At 37.8% G+C, this 12774-nt stretch overlaps 1 protein-coding gene across 1 annotated transcript in view; it reads left to right on the top strand.

Annotated features, from left to right (window-relative positions):
• Positions 1-12059: 12059 nt before the first annotated feature.
• DNAJC24 (DnaJ heat shock protein family (Hsp40) member C24) overlaps positions 12060-12774 on the top strand; it is a 47802-nt gene continuing 47087 nt past the window's right edge. Inside the window, exon 1 of the mRNA XM_070957522.1 lies at positions 12060-12219. The gene's annotated coding sequence lies outside the window, so the exon portion shown is untranslated. The remainder of the gene's footprint in view (positions 12220-12774) is intronic.

Here is a 12774-nt window from a genome sequence, read left to right as displayed (position 1 = left end):
GTTCCATTGCACCTTTGTATAATTTCCAAAGCTGGTATCATTTTCTAATCTTCTAGAATAGTTTTAAAGTGGGAGGGGGATATATGTGGTGGAAATATTAATTCTGTTTTTGAATACCATCCCATTACCAGATAGAAATCAACAGAATTTAAGATAGATTATAAAATTCCAATATTATTTAATATCATTTTGATATGTTTGAAAAATTTAAAACATATAATTAATGTATCCTATTAGGTGATTCCAAATTACTAGAAAATAATTTTGTAATTTATTATCATTAAATAGAAAAACTCTTTTTTTCCCCAGTACTTCGTATGATGCAGCATCATTTTTATTTATATTTTAAAAGAAACATGTTTAAAACAATTTCAATAAAACAATAAAATGATAATGGACTTATTCTGGAATGACTTATCTAATTAACATTGCATTTTGAAATCAAGTTAAGTAGTAGATATTTTAATGGAGAAAAGATACAGATAAATTGGTGCTGCTGACAACAGCATAAACCAAATCATACTATCTTTCAAATTATCATATATGACTGAATTTCCTCCTTTTGCTCTTAATTCATCTGTAGCACATTAGACAAGGTAATAATTTATGATAATCATATGAAAATATACAATTAATATTCATCACCTCTAGTTTCTCATCACTTTAGATAATCAGTAATGCAGAGTGAAAATGCTGTCAGATTTCTAATTGCTTTGTAATGGGCCTGAAATAGGGAAATCATTAAAGACAAACAATCTGTCACTTGTCTGTTATTTTAACTATCTATCACTAAAAAAGAAACTCGGTAAAGATATTGCTAATGAGCTACAGATGATTTCACTGAATGTGCCCTGAAATGTATTTTAAACAATACTGTATTTGCCTAAGCAGTTCTTTAGACACAATGTATATACAAGTGTATGGACTTCAAAAATTAACATTACAGTACATTGCTTGATCTAATTGCATTAGTTACACCTAGTACTAAACACATTTAATTTGTACTGTAAATCAGTACAATACTGATGGTACAGTACCAATATTCAGTGGGGATCTCATTCCATATGACATCTGTACTGTCTAAGATCCATGTATTCAGAAGCTTCCCATTTACCTACAGAGAAGGAACTGCTTCCTATGCCACTATGCAACTTATATTCACCAAATATTCCCTTCTTAAAACAGAGATTCTGAAATCTTGCATTTATTGTAATAATACCATAAGATGTCCTTGGAGATCCTTTAATGTTTACTGATATTTGTATCCTATTTATTGTAAACTAGTAGGTTCAAACAGGGCAAATAACCATAGATATGAAGTTGGGGATGACCTCAAATTTACTCCCCCCTAAATGGTCTGGGAAAGGCATTTTTCATGTACAAATAATACAGAGAAGAATTGCTGCAATGGAAAACTTCATGCATAGTAAAAGTCATGATGGCCAGAAGGAAAAAAAAACATGGAATAAGGCATGAAAGCAGGAGTGAAGCAGAAGAAATTTAATAGCATATTAGCATATTAAGCATATTAAACTGCATTTAAGATTGCTCTACAAAATATTTAAAACATTGCCTACTTCATTTTCAAAAGCTATATTTTATACAAACTCTTTAAAAAACATGAGGGTGAAACTGAGACACTTGCCAAACTTATTTCCCAGGAATTAGTAATCCTTTAGAAAAGAATATTTGCATATATAGAGTACAGCACTTCCATACAACTATTAGCTTTATGTCTCTTACTCTCTGTAGAAATTTGTTCCACAGAATTAAGTGCAAGGCAAGAGAGGTGACTTCCCTTCCAATTGCTTTTGAACTGGGGAAGGACCATGGCAAGCTGTTACAGCTTTAAAAGGGAGGCTAAGAATATGTACTGCCTGTACCTATTCTGCCCCTATTAAATTTGCTTGGATTTACATTGAATCCTTTGGCCTTAATGTCAGTTATCTAATAATAAAGTCATTATAGGCAAGGTGACTAGATTTCTCCTATAGCTTTATTGCTATTCTTCTATATTTGGAAAGCATTCACCAATCAGTGGCATGAATGACCTAAGTTTCTATATGAAATTCTCTATAAGTTTGCCGGTTTGAACTCCCCATTGGATATTCCCTGTTTAAAATTAAGTGAAATAATGTTAATATGTAGTGGTACAAATAAAATAGTGGAAGTGTGTTTTCTCCTCTTCTTGGTTGGAAGTCCAGAGAGAAATATTCAAAAATAAAGAGGAAATGGATGAGGGATATGAGAGGTAGTCAAAAAAGAAGCAGTAGTTAAGTGGACTAGCATAAAATATAAATAGTGTACTGGAAGCTAGGTAGGGCCTAGAGAAGAGAGGCTCATGCCTCCCAGCATTCCCACAGACTACACTAGGAGTTGTCTCTATGATTCTTTCAACACAGGCAAAGTAATTTCTATTCTTCCGAATTTAATAAACATGATATTTAGCATTGTTTCAGATGGTCTCTCATTAATGTTTTATTATTTATTTTTATTGTACAGTATTTTACCAATTTTTATTCCGTTAAAAATCTTTTAATTTTATTGTATACCACTTTGGAGTTTTGTTTTGTTTTTTATATAATCTATGACCATAATATTGAATAAAAAGGAGAGATTAGAGTTGTTAGGGCAGGATAATGCTGAAGTCAGGTGAAAGCCATACAATATTTATGTGTGAGAGTATGACAGAAAGCAATCTTGATGGCTGCTTAAGCTTCTGGAAATCCCTGTCAAGGAAATCCAGACTAGTTACATCTTTATATTCTGTCTGCCAGCAACAAAACATTTTCAAACTTATATGTTTATTGAAATGTTGGTAGCTTTATTTATTTTACAAATGTAAAATGTATGCGTATATATTCAATTTATGTGCTTTTCTATTTTAATGGTTATTTCGCATTTTCAACACAATATTTAATAAAACGAAAGGAAAAAAAAATATTTCTGACATGAAGATTGAGTTGGCAGATTTACTGCATAATAGCCAGAGAACTAATTTAAGGATTAAAGAAGTGGCAGCGAAAAGCAGAACAAACAATTTGACTACTTATCTCATTCAAAAATTAATGATTCGAGCTCTGATATGAAGTTAACTAATAAAGATATTAAATATGCTCAACAGGTTTACTCTTCTTGGAACATAAAGAAATCTAGAGACATTTTGGTTAGATTTATGAATTCAAATATAAAAGACAAAATTATAAGAAAAACAGAACTGGAGGAGATTAAATGGGATAGTGAGAGAATATTATTTTTCTAAGATTTCAGTGTGCAGTAGCTACATTATTGCAAGAAAGGAATTCAAACCATTGACAGAAAAACTTGTACAGAATGAAATTCAATACAAATGGGGTTTTGCTTTCATGTCAATTGTTTTTATGTCACAAGGGCAAAATATTCAGCTTTAAGATGCAGAGTTTTTTTGGCAGAACTCTCCAAACAAGGGGTGAAGGAAGCTATCTGTGTGGAAAGCAGGCTTGATTACAAGTGGTAGATAAGCACACTGCATCGAGCTGCAGAGTACAAAAAATTATATTGACTGTTCTACTCTTTCTGAATCTTCAGGTTTAGAGCAAAGGAAAAAGGAGAGAGTTAAATAATTGAGGTAAAAGAACTATATCAAATAGTTCTTCTTTGAGTGAACTATTCTTCCCAGCCGCCTTGAAGGAGGTGATGGTGAGGCCCCTCCTCAAGAAGCCTTCCCTGGACCCGGCTGTATTAGCGAATTATCATCCAGTCTCCAACCTTTGCTTTGTGGTGAAGGTTGTTGAGAGTGTGGTAGCACGACAGCTCCCCCGATACCTGGAGGAAACGGTCTATCTAGATCTGTTCCAGTCGGGTTTCAGGCCTGGGCACAGCACGGAAACGGCATTGGTCGCATTGGTTGATGATCTCTGGAGGGCTCGGGACAGGAGCTGTTCTTCTGTCCTGGTCCTATTAGATCTCTCAGCGGCTTTTGATACCATTGACCATGGTATCATGCTGCACCGATTGGAGGGGTTGGGGGTAGGGGGCACCGTGTTGCGGTGGTTCTCCTCCTTCCTCTCTGACCGGTCACAGTTCGTGTTGACGGGGGGACAGAGATCGACCTCGAGGCGCCTTGTGTGTGGGGTGCCGCAAGGGTCGGTTCCCTTGACTCTTCTGTTCAACATTTATGTGAAGCCGCTGGGTGAGATCATCCATGGTTTCGGGGTGAAGTGCCATCTGTACGCTGATGACACCCAACTGTACATCTCCACCCCGGACCACCCCAACGATGCCCTTGATGTGATGTTCCGGTGCCTGGAGGCCGTGCGGATCTGGATGGGGAGAAACAGGCTCAGGCTCAACCCATCCAAGACTGAGTGGCTGTGGCTTCCAGCATCCCAATATAGTCAGTTGGTGCCATCGCTGACTATTGGGGGTGAATCGTTGGCCCCCACAGAGAGGGCTCGCAACTTGGGTGTCTTCCTGGATACACAGCTGTCTTTAGAAGAGCATATGACGGCTGTGGATAGGGGGCTTTTTATCAGGTTCGCCTGATCTGCCAGTTGCGGCCCTTTCTGGATCAGGATGCCTTACGCATGGTCACTCATGCTCTTGTCATGTCCCGCCTGGACTACTGCAATGCTCTCTACATGGGGCTCCCCTTGAAGAGCACCCGGAGGCTCCAACTGGTCCAGAATGCGGCCGCGCGGGTGGTTATGGGGGCGACTTGGCGCTCCCATGTAACACCCCTCCTGCGCGAGCTGCACTGGCTCCCGGTGGTCTTCCAGGTGCGCCTCAAGGTATTGGTTACCACCTTTAGAGCGCTCCATGGCTTAGGAACCGGGTATTTACGAGACCGCCTTCTGCCACCGATAGCCTCCCACCGACCAGTACGCTCCCACAGAGAGGGGCTCCTCAGGGTGCCGTTGGTCAAACAATGCCAACTGGCGGCCCCCAGGGGGAGAGCCTTCTCTGTGGGGGCACCTACCCTCTGGAATGAGTGCCCCCGAAGATATGGCGGATCCCAGATCTACGCACCTTTCGTCATGCCCTAAAGACATTTTTATTCCAACAAGCCGGGCTGGCCTAACTCTTTTAAATTGTTTTAATTTTTAAACTGTTTAATTATGGGTTTTAATACAGGGGTGTTTTTTAATTGTGGGCCAAATTAATTTAATCGGATTTTAATATTGTTTTAAATTTTGTATTTCTGTGTTTTATCTGTTGGCTGTTCACCGCCCTGAGTCCTTCGGGAGAAGGGCGGTATATAAATATAAACAATAAATAAATACATAAATAATAATTTAGATAAAATTGTGGCTAATGAATTACTGTAATTAAAACTGGGAGACTGGGGAGGGGGAGAAAGAGTCTCAGTAATTCTGCTCCCCCTTAAATCATATATAAGTCCTTAAAGAGACTTTGTGATCTGGCAATCTAAGCGGGATTGGAGGGCAGGGAAGTTGGATATGATAATAAGGTTTATCTGGGGAGGGGGTGAGGTAAGGGATACGGGAGGGAGGTGATCACCAAAGGGGGAAGGGAGAGGGTATAGAATAGAATAGAATAGAATTCTTTATTGGCCAAGTGTGATTGGACACACAAGGAATTTGTCTTGGTCCATATGCTCTCGGTGTACATAAAAGAAAAGATACATTCGTCAAGAATTATAAGGTACTACACTTAATGGTAGTCATATGGAAACAGTCAATATAAATCTTAAGGATACCAGCAACAAAGTTACAGTCATACAGTTATAAGTGGGAGGAGATGGGTGATAGGAACGATGACAAAATTAATAGTAATGCAGACTTAGTAACTCATTTGACAGTGTTGAGGGAATTATTTGTTTAGCAGGGTGATGGTGTTCGGGAAAAAAATGTTCTTGTGTCTAGTTGTTCTGGTGTGCAGTGTTCTATAGCGTCGTTTTGAGAGTAGGAGTCGAAACAGTCTATGTCCAGGATGCGAGGGGTTTGTAAATATTTTCACAGCCCTCTTTTTGACTCGTGCAGTATACAGGTCTTCAATGGAAGGCAAGTTGGTAGTAAAGTACAGTATCTATGTAGTAAACATAATACTAACATTTATATATGATTATTATAATATCAGGCAGTATGTTGATAGATTTTGCAAGTAATCAGCTTTAAAAAAGTTTTAGATGTGTAATTATGTTTACTGTATAAAGAAATTAGAGATACTTTTACAAGTGCAGGTAATGAGTAAACAATGTAAAATCATTTCTCTAAATATTAGAGGTCTGGTAGATTCTATTAAGAGGAAAAGGATTCTTAATTAAATTAAATCATTTAAAACAGAAGTCCCCAGCCCCCAGGCCATGGACCATTATCGGGCTGTGGCCCATTTGGAACCAGGCTGCACAAGCAGCTAGTCAACACACACTCATACATGCAGCTCAACTTGCATAAATGGTGGGCTGGTGCACATGTGCATAGCTCAACTTGCACAAGCTGTGAGCCAGTTCCCTTTCCCCCCTGCTGGGCCGCCCAGCCATAAGGTTCGGGACTGCTGATTTAAACTACATGTAATTATATTACAAAAATATATATATAACAAGTAAGTTGGATGAAAGGTACTATAATGAATATTTTTTTTAATTTTCTAATAAATCCAGGGGAATAGCCTTCTTTTTAAAGTTGGCATACATTTCCAGATTTAAAAGATAGGAATGATAGGTATCTATTTATAGAAGGGAAACCTGAGAATAAAACATTAACTCTAGCATCTATATACACTCCAAATTGGGATCAAATCAGTTCCTACAAAAAATTATGAATCAAAAAAAGTAACATCTTGGAGGGCATATAATCTTTATAGACTGAAATATTTTTATAGCAATAGTAAACCTCTCAATAAAGTTCAGATAGAGCAACAAACAGGTGATCAGCTACCATGGCTTTTTTGACATCAACTTAAATCTCTTCTGGTCAATAGAAATATTAGAATTTCAGTAATACGGCTTTATACAAGTTTGAGAATTTAATACTCATTATTCAGTACAATCAAAAAGAATAACTTCACAAATGTATATGTTACTATTGCACTTAGAAATAGGAGATCTACCGTATGGATTAATCAAAATTTGGGATCCAGTAATCTGAGGCAGAAGACAAATTGGCAGCAATTATAGAAACCAAATGGATTCATTTGCGTTTCAGAGCAAGAAATGCAGTGGAATATTATACATTGCTGGCAACATGTATCAAAATTATTCTAAGTTCAAAAAAATCATTCTTTCATTTGAGGGAATTATGTAATAAAGTTATATTCTTGTGGCAAACAACCCCCCCCGCCACCTTTGGAGAGATAAATATTATCACTAAACAAAGAATTGGATACTGTCTAGATTTATTGCACTTTTTACAAGACTAAACTATAAGCTTATAAATAAAGAATTGATCAGTATGATCTGGTATACTTCATGTATATGGTTAATTTTTCACATCTATAGTATCTGATATTTTATTTATATGGTAGCAGATTTTTTTTTTTTTTTGTATTTTCTTTTTTCCCTATATGTAGGTTTCTCGGAATTATCCAGTCAGTTTTGACTCCCAGTGATTGTCTTAATAAATCCATGCAGTTTTTTGGAAAGATTTTTCAGAAGGCAAGTTTACCATTGCCTGTTTCCTAAGGCTAAATGTGAGTGACTGACCCAAGGTCACCTAGCTAATTTCTTGGCTAAAATGGGACTAGAACACATGGTCTCCCAATTTCTAGCATGATGCCTTAACCACCATTCCAAACTGGCTATCTTATTTAATAATATCAACATTTTATATGACAGTATCAATGGCAAGAGGCAGCTTGTAATGTTCATATAAAATAAATTTATAAACTCTGGTTTTAAAAAATCCTTAAAAATGGATATCAAAGTAGTTTAAACTAAATTTCAACACAGAATGGTCCCAGCTCCAGTGACTAATTTCTAGATTCTGCCATGGAAACGGCTGAGTCAGCTGCCTATATTAAACATACACAATACATGACAAAACCTACAAAAGGGGCCCTAGCTGAAGAACTATGCATATTTTATTGCCATATAATATATTTAACATGGTTTCCCTAGTCTACTAGTTACTTAAATTATTAATTTTTTCCTCCAAATTAATTACGTTTCTTGAAGACATATCACCTGGACTGCTTTGCTTTGCCTGGACTACTACTGGGAAAGGGCTGCAAAACCATTAAGACATCATCCCTCTTTGAGACCCTATCACTGTGATGGCAAACGTATGGCACATGTGCCAGACGTGGCACGCAGCACCCTCTCTTATGGCACACGAGCTGTCACCCCAGTTCAGCTCTGCTGTGCATGCGCATGCACCTCCCACTAGTCAGCTGGTCTTTGGGTCTCTGCCACACATGCATGAGGGCGGGGTGCATGCGGGTGGCTGCACGCGCATGTGCAAGGGGCGAAGTGTGTGCAGAGGGCCGCACACACATGCATGGGGAGTCTGGGGCATGTGCCGGGGGCCACACACGCATGTGTAGGAGGCATGCGCGGGGGTGCATGAGTATTGCATTTGGGGGCTTTGGGTGCACGCACATGCATTCGTGCGCACATGCACACGCTTTGGGCACTTGGTCCGGAAAAGGTTAGCCATCACTGCCCTATCAGGTCCTTAAGTCTCAGGAGAAACCTTTCCTTCAATGAGAAAACAGTCTCTCCTCGAGGTCTGCAGAACTCTGTTGAATCCAGATGAAAGTCAGCTTCAAAACAGCACCTCTTGAACAAGATATTAGCAGGTAATAAATCAGCTCAGTTCAACTCCTAAAGAGACCTGACACATGAGGTTACACTAGCTGTGTAAATAAATCAAATGGAAATATCCTTGCACACCCAATGAAATCCTTTTCAAAATATTTATCTAACAAGAATTGTCTATTTCTAAAAATAAAGAAACATTATCAGATTTGTTTGTACCACAACAAGTGAATATTTGGCACATTTCTTTTTAATCTTACAGAGACTAGAATTTTCCTTTCATTTTAGATCTCACATTTTTCACTTTTCAGACACATAAAGGCACCGCAATAGAAACATCGATTTCAGTTTTTAATGTGTTAGCCAAGTGTACTCCTACATAGCAGAGTGAAGCACTTCGTTAGTAACAAATCAGCCCAATGGTCCAGAACAAGCTTTTCCCCATCAACCTCTTTTTCATTTTGAAAAGTGGAAAACTTAAAGCTCACATTTTGGAGGCCATTAAATTGCTCTAAAATATAGAAAACTTTCTCTAAAATATAGTTAGAACAGCCTAGAAGAAAGCTTGCCAAAGCTTCAACATAGTTGAAGTTTTTTCAACTTTCAGAACAACAGACTACTGAAATAAATAAGATTGCACAAATAAGAGTTGAAAATATCAGATAGGTGGACAGTACTAATCATACAAGATTATTTTCTGGTTGTAAGCCCTCCTCTGCATACTTTCTACAGGGCAAAATATGATTTTATGTGTGTTCTCTTTCTCCTGTATAGCTGCCCAAATTTTAGCGAGACTAAGATCAGATATGATGAAAATCCTGAATATCTGAGAAAAGCAGGATGCTACATATTTTTGGGTTAGGACTTCAATTGTTCCCAGAAAAGACTGCATCCATGAGCAGGTAAGGTAAGAGAGACTTTCTTGGCAGTGTCTTGAGAAAAGCTACTAGGAAGTTCAAGCTCTTACAATTAATGAAAGTTTTATTTGACATAAATGAAAACTTAAATAATGCGAAGAAATAAAACAATCACTTACTATCGGTTGCAACGGCATGCCTGTTCTGGTTTTTGGTTGCTATGGTGACAGCGTCTCTCCCTAGCTGGACTTGCTTTCCTGTGAGTGCAGTCAGTCTTTGGGGCCTGGTAGCAAACAGCAACCGTAGCTGGAATGTTCCTAGCAACAGTACAGCGAGAAATGATTTAAAACAGTGTCTGCTTAGCACTTTTTTTCCTGTTTGCCTTGACAGCATCACCTGACCAGCTGTATTATATTCCAGTTTAACTTTTATAATCAATTGCTGCTCCGTTCCATTCATTAGCCTCCTCCTAAAGGTTTTTTTTTTTTTGGTGACATCTGGTTATGTTGTTACATCATAAAATGCCTCTTCTCAGGTACTAGGATTTTTTTTTTCATTTGTTTTGTTGGTTATGGAGTATCTGGTAGAAATCTATGTTGCTAGAGGTTGGAGAAATACATGTATTTCTTTGCAATCATCTCAGTATTCCTCTCATTCTCATTTCTGTCAGTATTTGCTCCAAAACCACTTTTGTTTTGCAAGGTGGATGAAGAAAAGCAGTGCTCCTTAAGGTCTCTATATAGTTTCTCTTACTTGTGTGAAATAAGTTACATCATTTTAATTTTGAAAAAGAAATCTCTTTAGTAAGATGTATTGGACTGTACAAAATATAACATGCCAGATATATTTATGCTCCTTGCGTAAAACTGCTAATATAATCAGTAATAGCTTCTAGGATAACCCCTTCTAGAGCTAATTGGGCCTGAACAACTATTCCACAATGAGAAATTTGTCATTTATAGACCATTGCTAATTATGGCATGCCAGGTGCCTAGGAATGTTACATTGCAGAGATGCACATAGAGAACTGCAAGAATGTCCTGTATGAAATTGTGTAACGGTTTCTAAATTACACTTTACTCTAGGATCTTTCAAGAATTCTCAAGAATGCAACTATCTTTTTGAGAACAAATAAAATCTCCTATTTGGGGTAATGGCATAATACATGTTATCTGTTTCCCTTAAGCTCCTGGCAACTTAAGGAAATGTGGACAATAATAGAGGTTTAAGAACAAAGGGACTGAACTTGCAACAAACATATATGTTTGCCATCACTTAGTGGTAATCTTCCATTTCTAAATAAGAGTTCACTACATCCTACATCCTTAAACCAGTATTGGTGAACACAGATTTCTGTGAATGAAATCAGATTATGATATAAAATAAGTGACGGATTTTGGCTACAAATATTCTCCTTTATTAGTATAAAATAAGTCTCCACCATTTAAAAACATGCTTGGTATATAAAATCACAACTCTGCTACTTAGCAGCTCTTGCAGTATTTACTCACTTCTCTGCCACACAAATGAACATAGATGATATGACTACAGGGTTCACTGTATAAACTCAGTGCAAGTTAAATCAGTATTACAGGACCACTGTCACACATCCCTACAAGATACTGTAAAAGGAGAACCATGTTATTCTATGGTGACAAAAATCAAAAGTCTGGTACCACATTTTTTTCACTAATAAATTTTATTAAAAGACCTTAACTTTCATGAGCCACAGCTCACTTCATCAGATGTTTAGAATGGCTAGACTAATATAGGATTTAAATTGGGGTGAGGTGGGGAAGAAGAGAGAGAGGAAGATAGGTTGATTATGCAAATACAGGTTACATGTGAAACAAATTGAACAATTTTAACATTTGTTAAAAACTCTGTTGAGACTTTCTGAGATTGCTTGAAATCTTTTGATGCCAGTTGAACGAAGATATTTGCCAGTCGGAAAAGTTGTACTGGTTTCTTGACATCTCTGCAAACTAAACAAGATTTGGCAATATCATCTCTCAAATCTCAGCCTCTTTAATTAGGGCTGGAAGCATGAAATGACAGGTGGTAGCTCTACCAGAGGGTCATATAAAATCCCAAGTCTGTAACAGATCGTTCTTTGCGATATTTAAATCAATAGTTTACAGCAGTCAAGAGTTTGCAATATAAAATCACCAATCTGATTAAAAATCCCAATCTCATGAGTGTATATTTACAAGCAGCCGGAGTTTGCAATATAAAATCACCAATCTCATTAAATATCCGCTTTAGTAACAGTAAAAACAAAAACAAAAACACCACAGTTCTTCCCCGCGCCTATGAACGTATCCACGTTCTTCTCCGCTCCTCGGCCCGAAATGATCCTTTCCTCGCGTTAAGGACTCACAATTTATCGTAGTAGGCTATCCTTGCTGTGGCCACGCCTCTTACCCTTCCTGCGCCAATCAGGCGGGAGTGGAGGCAGGACCTCCTTGCGAGTTAGCACTGCCGGGAAGTACCGCCTCCCTCGTTCCCTCTGCTTGATGCTGGTCTTTTTTTTTTTTTTTTGCTGCTGGAGCCCAAAAAAAGGGGACCGTTTCAGGATTTCTTTTTTTTTTTTTTTCCCGATCCAGGCCATAGAGAGCGGGAGGACGGTGAAAACCGGACCGGACGTTTGGTCACCCGGAAGAAGAGGTATGGTGGCCACGTTTGGCGTTTTAAGCTACGATAGAGACTGACTTGTATCTCCAGAAGAGGCCTAATTCTCCTTCTTATTCCTTTCGGTGTGAGGAAGCGGCGAAGTTTCCGGGCAGAAAATATAGTATGCACTGATAATGCATACTATAATGCATAGTATAACGCAGAATCCTGCATTTCGCCTTCACTAGCTACTTCCAAACTTACACATCATTCATGTATGCACACGGGATGTATACAATTCATATTAGCTTACAATTGTATACAATGTATACAATTCATATTAGTTTAAGCAAAAGACTTGGCTAGAGAATTTTTTTATGGTGCTGGGGAAAACAAAAATATAACACTATCTAATCTAGCATTGTCTTGATTACAGTAGACGGCTATCAAGTACTTTTAGATTCCCTAAAAGTACTTGATAGCTGTCTACTGTAATCAAGACAATTGTATATCTATCTGCTGTAAAAGTACAGCAGATAGATATAATTGCACCTGTCCATTCTGTAATAGCCATACTAGTAGTTATTGATAGCAGCATTTCGTTACCTG

The sequence above is a fragment of the Pituophis catenifer genome, unplaced genomic scaffold, assembly GCF_029215685.1.
Source record: "Pituophis catenifer annectens isolate HBS135680 unplaced genomic scaffold, rPitCat1.0.hap2 SCAF_1, whole genome shotgun sequence".
In the NCBI taxonomy this organism is placed as follows: Eukaryota; Metazoa; Chordata; class Lepidosauria; order Squamata; family Colubridae; genus Pituophis; species Pituophis catenifer.
Note: the sequence above shows the minus strand (reverse complement) of the source record. Positions and strands in the feature narration are given on the sequence as shown.